We start from the raw sequence: 12547 nt of genomic DNA on the forward strand, positions 1-12547 counted from the left end.
TTTCCAGACAATTTAAAATATAATGTCCTGGATGCTTGTTTATCTTTTATTAAAGTCAGTGGTCTGTCTACTCAAAAGGCAATCCAGAAAGCTCTCAAATATGGAAAATTTTACTATGGTGAGCAGAGATCTTCAAAAAAGAGAAAACAAGGAAAATGTAAGGTGAAAAACTATAGGTCCCCTATTCATCTCTGCATCAATCTGTTTTACCGTGGTAGAACTTACCCAAAAATTAATGGACTTGGACTAGCACAAACCCCAGGAGCTTCTACCTAGTTGAAGCAGAAGAGGAAATTCTTCAGGGCCTCCATTTTGTCCAAGGGCCATTGAATTTCCTCTCCCCACAAATACGTAGGACATACTCCTGCAGCAAGACAGTGTAAGCCCAGCTTCAAAATTTTACCACTGTATCAGTAATAAAGCTGAAAATAACTGAGTGATGAATTGGGTTTCATGTGTGATCTAGGGGGGAAACTGTTCTAGTACCTGAAAAATTGTGGTGAAAAAAATCTTAATACAAAGCAGAAGTGGCTGCCTAAATTTCATTGGACCTAGTGCAAACATTTTCACATGACTGCAGGTAACCATGTGTTATAAAAGAGCTGACACCTGGAAACGCACTGTAGGCAGGGGCATGAAAAAAGTAAACTTAGCTTCATTCTTTGCTTTTAGAAGTTCCAGTACTTACTGCCACAACCAGTTTTCCCAGTCCCAGTCTGCAACCACAGACATGTGTTTCTCCCTGTTGAAACTCATCCATATGGTATAGCAATCTGGCTAACTCTTGGTAACACTTGGTAAAACACAATCAAAAGGCCCACACACAAAAGGGATAAAAGGGTAAAGCGGAGGGTGGGGGGTGGATTTTCCATCTAGTCTGTTTGCCTGTCAAGCACATGTGAGCATTGCCAGTCTTTTCTCTTGGTTTTCAGTACTTAAACTCCAGGACCGGTAGGAATAGCAACCACTTATGTAGATTTGGTGTGGAAGTTGTCATGAAAGACCTTCTTAATTCTGAATGAGTTGGACTTCTCTAAATAACAATGCTTCCCCTAAGTTTCTCTACACTTTCCATTTGTTTAATGTTGTTTTTCTTTTCTATTCATCTGGGTTTCACGCACTCCACTTAATAGGAGGGGACCGGGGTGATGTGGACATTAAGATGCACTGTTTATTAACAGCCCAGCACAAGTTTGAAGCCATAGTAGAAGCATTCACAGTGCAACCCCGTCATATTCCAGCAAATCTGTGAATTCTGCTAAGTACCTTGTCAGGAGGATGCAAAAAAGGAAGGAGTCAATAGGTCTAGGTCAATGTTTATATTTCATGATGTTGTGACTGATATAACATAGGACATCCTCTTTATCATTTAAAAGAATGGTTGCTGTAATAAAAGTAGCATTGCAAGTTTTTGTGTTCTACTCCTATCAGTACTCCAGATCAAAACTAACTGGGTAACATTTAGATTTAAAAAAAAAAACCCTGCGTTTTCCAGCTGCCTGCACTGCAGGCAAGAAAGACAAGCTGTGGTTCTTCCTGGGTATCTTCAAACAGTATACATATTCTGCTACAATGGGTCATATTAGAATCCAGCTCTAGAAAGTAAGTGGATATAACTAAATAAATAAAGGCATCTTTATTAAGATACGTATTAATACTTAACTCTTAATATTTGTGCTGGGTGCCTGCCATTGTCCACTGCCCAGTCAGCTGTCCTCTTCAACCTACACTGGAGACCAGAGTCCCTGAATATGACTTGAAGAAACCTCGCTGCCATTGTGGGATAAGTTAGGCACAACTGAAGAGAGTTCGTTTACGCTATGCAGTTACTCAGTTATGTGGTTTCGACAAAAAAATTAAAACCTCACAAGTTGTGGCCTGCTCTCGCAACCTTTGGGCAGATTAAGCAGGCCTTTTGAAGTCAGCGGGTCTATATGAGTGAGTACTGGTTTCAGGATCAGCCCCCTCGACAGTAAATTGAGTTGCATTGTAAATGTTCTGCGCTTATTTTATAATTTCTGACACAATTTACTAACTCTCTTAAGCTTCTGAATGGCCATCTCCATGGATTTCATTTTATGTTTTCTTTCATTTATTACTTTTTTACTTTGATCTACATGCCAATCAAGATAAACTCGATGCGGATAGAATTTTAATGAATACAAGGAACTATATCTAGTTGTAACAGCCAGTTTTTCTAGTTTTCATGGGCGTGTGAATGTATTTTTACTTGTGTAACACCCAAATAGTACAGTTACAGTATACAAGGCAATGTTGGAAAGAATAAGGGAGATATATATTACTTTTATGACTCTCATAATAACATCAGATTACCTGCCTGATGTTATTCTCTCTCACTACATGAAGTTAAAGCAAAGGAGGCTGATACAAATAACCAGCAAGAAAAAACCCATGGCAGAGACAAGATACCTCCAGAGAAATATCAGGATCCTTAAAGCCAAGTATATACCACTCAGAGGTCTGGCACTGAGAAGTAAGCCCCATTCAGACACTCCCATTGAAGTGTATCAGACTAGCAGGGTTGGATCCAGTAGGGATGCAGTGGTGCAGCTGGACCCCATTTTGAAGCCTGCTCCACCTAAACTTTAAAACCAACTGTGAAGGAAAGGCAGCAGCACTCTATTCAGGAAGTGCTCAGAGTCAATAGCTTTCATCATTCTGATTCCTGCTATTACTGAGAGTATTACTGAGTATTACTGTCCCTTTTAATGGTCTTGATGTTCAACTATTCAAGCTTTCCTTTCTTCTGAAATGTTGCCTGTCTGCTAGCCATTCCTGGTAATGTCTCTTTTCTACTTCACAGCCCTGAATACCATTTTAGCTTTAGCTAAAAATCTTAACTCAGGTGTGGTAATATTAATTCAGGTGTAGAAATGATTCACAATGGAGTATTGGAGGCACTTCCAAGACGTCCAAGAAGGCTAGATTTTGCTTTGTCTGAATGAGACATATAGTTAACCATAATGACTGCAAAGCTAATGACACAATATCTTCTGACTGTTACCTAGTTTGTTGTGTTTTTTACACTACCATTCACACTGCCTAATCTCATGTCTCTTATGTACTTCAGTAGTAGGCTTATTTTCTCAGTGGAAGAGGGAAAGATTATAGACATGGCATGAGAGAACAGTGAGAGCAGAAGTGCCTAAACCCTCCTAGCTCCATACCAGTTACCACTAGGTTTATTTTTCCAAGCTTAGAACTTAGAAGCAAAGGGACACTAACCAGTTAAAAACCCTTTGCCTTTAGAGGAAAGATGGGAGGAAAAGGCATGAGCTATTAATCGTTTACCCCCAGTGCAGCATTAGGGGCCCAGGGTTATGTGGACCTTAAAAATTTGCAAGGAAAGGCATCGGTTTAGGTAAAACCCAAATGTGTGTGCATACTTATATACTTAAAATTAATGTATTAGTTATTCACCCAGAGGTATGCGCGCGCGCGCACACACACACACACACACACACAGCATAAAAAGTTGGAGGGCACTGGAAAGGACCTCAGCAGCTCCTGTTAAAAAACCCTTGTTCAGCTACTTGTATTGGGAAAATTATTTACATGTTTAGGGCACTATTTAAATTAATTTATCTAACCCCTGCTACATGCATTCCATTTTCTTTCTGCAGCTTTTCTCCCGTTGTCTCTCTTCTTGGGCCAAATTCTCAGTGATTTTTCACCAGCAGGGACTTTACTGCCTCTCTTTTTCTCTTTTTACTTCTATCTCACTATTGTCTCCCACCCCTGAGGATTTCCTTTCTTTACATCCTGGCTCTTTTCCCTAGCCCTTGTTATCTTTACTAAAAATGCCCTCCTTCCTGCCTTGCATCTTAGGTCCATCACATACTGAACTAGGCTCAGCCTAATATTATTAAGGCAGTTTCTAAAGGCAACACAATATAAGCGAATAATGTAGGTACTTGCCTATCTAACTCTAGGCCCAAGTAACCACATACACATTTGCACCTGAATCAGCAGGGGTGGAGTCTGGCATGATACTAAAGAAAGGCTCAAACACGTGCCTCCGATCTGTAGTGAGATGCTGTGACCAAGGCCCACCAAGCTGATTGCATTTATGAAAACCACTGCAGAAGACAAGATAGGAAGACAATGGCAGCCCAGTGACATTCACAAAGGGACCCCTACATCAGCCCTCAATGTAACTCCCTAGATCCCAAACAACAGACAAAATAAATAGAACAGGAGAGCCATAGCCACAAAGCCCCCCGTCACCAGAAACTAGCTCTGAACAATTCCCTGTCATCTGGAACAAACTTTCAGCTCTAATGAACTTTAAACACATGGAAGGTGTCGCTTCAGAGAAAAGAGATAGAGATTTAAAAATTAGCCCTGAAGTTTAAAGAGACTTAAAACGTGTGGTACTGACACCCTCCATAAGAGCCCCAAACCATCCCTGACTTTCTGTACTATCTGAGTACAATGAGCATGTATTTCAAAGGTTACTTAGCTTTTGTGAAACATAACAGACTATTTCAAAGATTTTGCTGATAACACATCACAAAACTAAAGTCCATGCTATTTATGTAATGGCAAAGGGATCATAAAATGAAGATAGACACTTTTATAGAGATATGACACTTATAAGTCAATACTAGCACTAAACAAACATTTTCCACATCAGTAAGACTATTCAGACAATAGAGAACTCTAGAAAAGGTGTCTGGAAGAGGGAGAGAGAAAACACAGTTTGAACTGTAGAATAAGGCATGGTTCTGGCAATTGTCACAATTACAAACCATATTAAGTACATTAATGGAGTGGCAAGATGACATGCATGCCCTATGACAATGCAGGAGAGCCTGCATCAGTGCCAGAAACTTTTCAAGAAAAGGTGTTCCCTGTTAAAATATATTACTTGGCCTCATAATGTTGTCATGGCTTGTATCTTGAATTTCAACAACCTGCCATGGGGCTCTAGGGTTTTATCCTGTGCTTCCAACCTTTATTCTTAAATTTATAAATTGGATTTCTTTGGTTCTTCTCTCCTGTTTGGTTTGTCTCAGGTTTCCTTGCTTTTGTTTCCACACTAAGGCCAGGTACAGACATTACACTTTTACCGGCATGAGCAATTGGAAACTGGTATAAACATAACAGAACAGAAATTTGGCGCATACAGACTGGTTTAAAATGGTGGAAATCAGTCTAAAATTCGTTATACCCCTACATGCTGTTATTTGCCACAACTGAGGACAGTCTAGCTCAGTGGTCTCCAACCTTTCTAGGTAGGAGATCACCTTTGGCATTTAAAAGCAACTCAAGATCTACTGTGAGCTGCCACCACATCCCACCCCCACCCCCGCCCAGCAGGTAAGTCTGTGCGGAGGGAAGGGGCAGTGCAGATTGAGGCAGAGAGAGAAAAAATGATTTGAGGGTGTGCCTCCACAGGAGGTAAGTCCCACCCAACCAGGGCCCCACTCAACTTACCCCTGCTTCTGCCTCTGTGGCACTGTCCTTCACTTTGGAGGCCTCAATCGAGCTCCCACCCATCCCTCCCTGACAGATTGACCTCCTGGGCTGGGGCATGTGTGTGCATGTACATGGGCACTCAGTCCTTGACCCAAGCCTCAAATCAACTCCAAGAGGCTCCAAGATCCACCAGTGGATCAAGATCACTGGTTGGTGACCACTGGTCTAGCTCCATCCTCTTTCGAACTACTGTTCAGGTAGTTGAAGGTTGCTACTAAATCCTCCCTCTCTTAGTCTTCTCTTCTCCAGGATAAATAAGCCCAGTTCCCTAAGCCTCTCCTCATAAGTCATGTCTCCAGCCCCCTAACCATTTTTATTGCCCTCCACTGGACTCTCTCCAATTTGTCCACATCCTTTCTGTAGTGGGGAGCCCAAAATTGAACACAGTACTCCAGATGTGGCGGCCTCACCAGTACCAAATAAAGGGGAAAAATCACTTCCCTCAATTTGCTGGCAACATTCCTACTAATGCAGTCCAGTATGCTGTTAGCTTTTTTTGCAACAAGGGCACACAGTTGGCTAATATTCAGCTTATTGTTCACTGTAACCCCCAGGTCCTTTTCTGTAGAGCTGCTACTTTACCAGTTGGTCCCCAACCTGTATCACTGCATGGGATTGTTCCTTCCTAAATGCAGACCTTTGCACTTGTTGTTACTGAACTTCATGAAATTTATTTTGGTTCAATCCTCCAATTTGTCAAGGTCCTTCTGAATCATAGCCCTACCCTCTCCAAAGCATCTATTACTCCCTGCAGCTTGGTGTCATCTGCAAACTTGCTGAGGGCGCACTTCAACCCATCTTCCAGGTCATTAATGAAGATATTGAACTAAACCAAGCCCAGAACTAACCTCTGGGGCACTCCACTTGATACTGGCTGCCAACTAGACTTCAAGCCATTGATTACTACCCTTTGAGCCTAAGAATTCAGCCAGTTTTCTATCCACCTTTCAGTCCATTAATCCAGCCTGTACTTCCTTAACTTGCTTGCAAAAATGTTGTGAAGGACCACATCAAAATCCTTGCTAAACTCAAAGTATATCATGTCCACTACTGTCCCTACATCCACAGAGCCAGTCACATCTACATGCTTGAAAGAGTCAGTTTTGCTTCCATTAAGTGAAAGCAAGATAAACACTTAAGAAGAAAGCCTGCTGTATGCATATATAAGAGGTGCTGTGCCAAAATTATACATACTACATGAAGAATCTTCTACAAGGGAAAAACATCAGTAGGAAAAATGAGAGAATCATCAGGCAGTGAGGTTTTAACCTGATTTTTCCTGACAGTAAATTTACTGACAGTTGGCAACCCTGATTGACAACCATCTTCATACCAGAAGTCTCTCTCCTGGCCCTCACCATACGGCTGCACTACTGAGCCAGGGGATGGGGCTAACATTTGATTGATAGTAGACTTACTTCCATACCCAAATCATTTTTTAAATTAAAAAATAAAGATTCCCAAAAAACCACACATTTTGATATTTTGAAAATATAATTTGGGTTTGGAAATGTATTTCAATTCATTAAAAAAATTAAAACCCAAAAAACTACACTAAATGAAACATTTTGTCTTTTGTTTAACAAAATGTTCAGTTAAACCTGAAAATTAAATGAAGCAGTGTGTTTCCAGATGCCTAGAAAGCATTGGTTATGGGGAAAGGCTGAAAGAACTAGGATATTTTGTTTGGAGAAAACAAGATTGATGGTTATTTGATAACAGTCTTCAATACCTGAAGGGTGATTATAAAGATTATGGAGATAAATCATTATCTATGGCCATAGGAGACAGGACTAGAAGTAATGGCCTAAAACTGCAGCAGAGGAAACTTAACTCGGAGATTAAGAAGGGCTTTCTCACTATGAGGGTGGTCAAGCATTAGAAAAGGTTACCTAGAGAAAGTGAAATTTCCAAGAGCAGATTAGACAGCCACTTAACTGGGATGCTTTAGTTAGCAATGATCCTGCCTTGGGGAGAGGACTGGGCTAGATGACCTGGGGCTGGTCCCCATGTGCAGGAGTGTGCAGTTTGTGGTGCCACAAACCTCATGTGAGGAATGTGAACACGTGGGGAAATCCCGGTAGCAAAAAACCCAAACAACCTCCAGGGATAAAAGTGGTACAGAGCACATGTCAGCTGCATGCAACAGGACAAACATAGGGCTGGCTGTCCAGAGCAGTGCTCTGGCTGACAGCCAGGCTCTGTGCTCCCAGATCCATGCCCCTGCTGCACTAGGCCACCAAGTAATACCCCTGGGGCTGGCACAGGTGCTGGCTCCAGCCTCCCCTACCCCACATGGGACAACTTTCTATACACTAAAGCACATGTGCAAGGGCATGCGATGGGGCACATAGCAGTGGCACAAATTGGGCTGCTGCTATTTGTGCCTCTACGGACAGATCCAGCTGTGCAGGCACATGCGGTTTGCAGCACGACAAACCTCTTCGTGGTGCCACAATCACGCGTTGCACATTAAACCATTCACGGTGCTGCTAATTAGCAGCACTCAGGCAAAAATTGCTACCAGGATTTCCCAGTAGCAAAAAAAAATCCTGGAGAAAAACCCAGTACAAAGCACTCCAAAGTGCTGTGTGGCAAGACGAGCACAGAGGCAGGGGACTAGGCAGCCCTGGGAGCCTGCTCTCTGCATGCTGTAGGACCCCCATGCTGAGGCACCCTGCATCCCGGCCAGCCACTTCCCAGGTAGCTGGGGTGCAAGGTGCCTCAAGACTGGGGAGCAAGTAGCTCCCTGGGCTGGCTGCTCCCCTGCCTCCTCGTGCCTCGGTGCAGAGGTTCCACTGCCCTGTAATACATGAAGCCCCTGTCTCAAGGCACACTGCACTCCAGCTAGCCAGGGAGCAGCAGGCTAGGGTGCAGGGTGTCTCCATGCAGGGGCTCCCCAGGGGGCAGGGATGGTGGGAAGCAGACATTTCACGACTGCCTGCTCCTCCATCTCCACATGCTGCTCCCCAGCTGGCTGGGCACAAGGTGCTTCAGCATGGGTGATGCCTGTCAGCTAGCCCTGCACTGAGGCATCCTATGCCCCAGCCAGACCCTGCTGCGGAGCAGTGGTACAGTGTGTCCCGCTGCAAACCGCACAAGCAAATGCATGCACTGCAACACAAAGTAGCAGCACAAATTTGTGCCCCTACTATTTGTGCTGCTGCAAACACACACCCCTCCTTGAACACACAGCCTTGCAAGCACACACCCCTGCAAACACATGCCTCTCCAGGGGTCCCCTGCATGTGGGGACCCACCCACAGAATCCTTTCCAGCCCTATATTCTTATGATCTTATTTTACTTTGGGCCAACTTTCTTTCCTGATTTTAGTACTACAGTGAACCCAAAAACCAGTTATTCACACAGACCTCCTAGTGGATTTTCCAAACACCCCTTAAGAGGAAGTTCAGGATCCTACCTTCAGACTGTAAAAGCAGAATTCAGAGGCAACACACTGAAGCCTTTTGTGAATTTGTTGCCTTCAGTAACAACCTATTGTTACCTCTGACTTTTGACATATTTGCCTTTCGCCTTGTGGTAAGCTGTTACAGTGGCAAATACCCAAGTTATTTTTAATGTACTGAGCTCAACAATAAAGCAACAGAAATAAAACCTCTGTTTCTTTGTAGATCAGTTAACTACCCAGTTTCTCTAAGCTCGTCTCTAATGACTATAGAATCTATAAGAGCGAGGCTTTGTGGGAAATCCCACTACAGTCTAACAAAGTGTAATTATAATAGTTATATCCTCAAATACTGTTAATAGCTCTACTCTAAGAGCTCTTAGTAGCTTTTGAGGTCAATATATGCAGGCAAGGTCTATTGAAATATAAGCTGTCTCAGAAGCTCTACACAAGTCTTGGATGATGAGAGCTAAGTGTCATATGGTTTCTTTATCATTGGCTCATTTAGGTAGAAAATCTAAAACATTGCTATTTGCTGTAATGAAATAAACCTACTGAAAATAAATATTTTCAGCCTATTTTTATAGATAGCAAATATCTACACAATGACAGTGAAGATCTTTGGAATGCAGTTCTGATTTTAAAAAGGGTCTGTTAAAATAAACATCTGCAGAGCCACACAAAAAAAATTAAAGTATAATGGAAAGGCTAACTTCAGAATCATATAAACAATATACCAAAAACGTATAGACGACTTTAATTATCCAGTTAAAGAAAGAGTTCTATAAAACCTACTGAATTTGTAGTACAGGTCACAAATATATTTTTTACTGTGTCATGTAACAATTGTTATACACTAAATACTCTACATAAATAAACACAATGCTTAAATACAATACCTTCTAATATAACAAAATACACCTGATGTTTAATTATTTAATCAGTCTCCAATTTTTTTTAAAATGTCCATAAAATAAAGGATCTCAGACTACAAATATGTATAGAGGCTCTAATCAGATAACAAATAGAGTTAAATTATGCTTCACTTACAGATTGTTTGCTTTGGCATTTGTTATACAATTTGCCTGCACAAAGGTAACATTCGGTATGCAGTATAATTATTTTTGCTCCTACTAGACACATTGTTTTCTTAAAGTGTAGTTTCTTTCTTTACTGCTGTACACAGCTCCGAAATGATAATTTAAGGTCACACAACTCTTACATTGTATAAATATTTTTAGGACCATTTGATCTTTTGCCTTTTCTCTCCTCCACTTCCATTAGCAATTTTTATTGCAGCTGATCTAAGACAAGCTAATGAAAGCTCATGTTTCTGTTTACTCTAGGTCTGTGTTGGTAAACAGAGCTAAAGAGGAAACAAAAGTCTAGGCAGCATTACAGAGATCCTAATCAAACAGCCACTCTTTTCTTATTTGTACTGTAATCAGTGTCTGGAATTACACCTCAGTCCAGCACATTACAGGTGCTTTCTCAGGGATTCCCTGTAATGTACAGTGTCTGTTTCCCTGGGTTGCTTAAAAGTAGTGTGTCTGAACTTGGGAAAAAAAGAGTTGGTTTTCAATTTGTACAGAATGAGTTTGGTTCTCATCTCATTTATACCTATGTAAGTCAGGCCCCTCTAGACATGCAGGTAAAGGAGCAATGGAATCTCATGCATGATCCACACAATCGTGCCTCCTGCTATACATGGCAAAAAGCACAACTGTGGGATTGCACATTAAATCCTATCGTGTTTTATTACTGGTGTAGGAGGAGCCCAATCCTGGGCTCCCCCTGTACTGGCAAGCGGCAAGATCCTGCAGTTGAGAACCCATTTACTTGAGGGGCTCCCAACCACAAGGGCATCCCACGCACCCCCAGGGCTGGGGGATCATGGCAGCTGTGATCTCACAGGCTCAGATACACGTGAAACCCCCAAGGCCTAGGGAATCATGGCTGCCATAATCTCCCAGGTTCAGGTATATACGAAACCCCCAAACCTGGAGGATTGCAGCAGCCACGGTCCTCCAAGTCCGGGGTTTCATGCATCTATGAGCCTGGGGGATCACAGCAGCCACAATCCCCCAGGCTTTGGGGCTTTGTGCCGGTCATGGTGCACCCCTGTAACTAGGAACTCCCAGCCACCAGGGAGACCTTGCTACACGTGTAATTAAAGATTGATAGCAACTAGCTATAGAGTTACTATAAATTTCCAAGGTCTAACTTTATAGCTGGTTGGCGCTTTTACTAGCACGATAGCTACTTTGCATATGTAACTGGTTTTAAGGTAATTCCACAATTAACCAGTTAATTGTGTGATAACTCCAGTGTGTATAGGGGGCATCAGTTGGCTGCTTTGGATCTATTCTAGACTTATACAGGGAGGAGGCAGAGCAGGGTGTCACCTTAGAGACTAACTCATTAAGAAATGCATATGCTTTTATAAATGACAGCCTACTTAGAATCATAGAAAATCAGGGTTGGAAGGAAAAAGGGGCCTTGGGAGCTTATCTGGTCCAACCCTTTGCTCAAAGTAGAACCATCTCCAACTATCCCAGCCAAGGCTTTATCTACCTGGGTCTTAAAAACCTCTACTTCTTCAGATGCTATGAATTTGTGAAGGTACGAAAGGAAAATCAGACCCAGAGCGTTACATATTTTCAGAAACACTTTGGACCCCTTCCACTCATATGGGAGTGAAAGGCCCTCTCGTACCAGTGTTCTTAAATACAAGGTAAAAGCCAGAGCAAAGAGTTTGCCCTGAATGCTAGAGGACCCTACCTTCCACATACATCATTGCTCTACAGAACCATGGCAGAACAGACCCACTGGATCTGTCCCTGAAGAAGTCTTCCTGTTCTTTGTGCTCACCCTTTATGGCAAGTGCTAGAGCTCTGGTGGTTATTCTGCCCATTAGCCTGTAGAAGGTAGGACAGGGTGGCACCTTGGAGAATGAGAGAGGCCTGAGCTTTCATAGGCAACAACCTATTTCATTACATGCTAGCACCTCACAAAGTTTTAATCCTATTTCAATAAAAAGAATTAATCTTGGGGTTCTGAAAAGACCCCATCTGTCATTCACCAATATTATTTAAATCACTCAAGTCAGAGTCATTTATCTTTGGGTTATTACTTGTTTTCCAAAGTAATACTCCTTATTCCTGGATTAACCATCAACTTAAGATATGTTCTCACTAGAGTCACAGATTTGACTACAGCTCATGTACACATACTGGGTCAGCCTTAGACTAACTACTTAAGGAAATGATACTCAGGGCCCAAGGAGTGTCCATCCCAACAAGAAGCAAGGGGGGCAAGAACGCTCAAAAGCCCCCCTGGATCACCAAGGGCATCTGGGAATGCCTGCTTAACAAAAAGGCGGCATATACCCAGTGGAAGTGGGGGGTGCTATCTCCAAAGAGGAGTATACGTCCTCTGCTCAGGCCTGTCGGGGGGCTGTCAGGAAAGCTAAGGCAGACATAGAGCTAGGACTAGCGTCCAAGATCAAGGATAATAACAAGTCCTTTTTCAAATATATAGGAGGATGAAGAAGGCACCAGGTAATGTGGGGCCCCTGCAAAGTACTCTGGGCAATCTGGTGGTTGCGCCAGAGGAGAAAGCAGACCTCTTTAACCAAT

Source organism: Crocodylus porosus, unplaced genomic scaffold (assembly GCF_001723895.1).
Source record: "Crocodylus porosus isolate Cpor-Errol unplaced genomic scaffold, CroPor_comp1, whole genome shotgun sequence".
In the NCBI taxonomy this organism is placed as follows: domain Eukaryota; kingdom Metazoa; phylum Chordata; order Crocodylia; family Crocodylidae; genus Crocodylus; species Crocodylus porosus.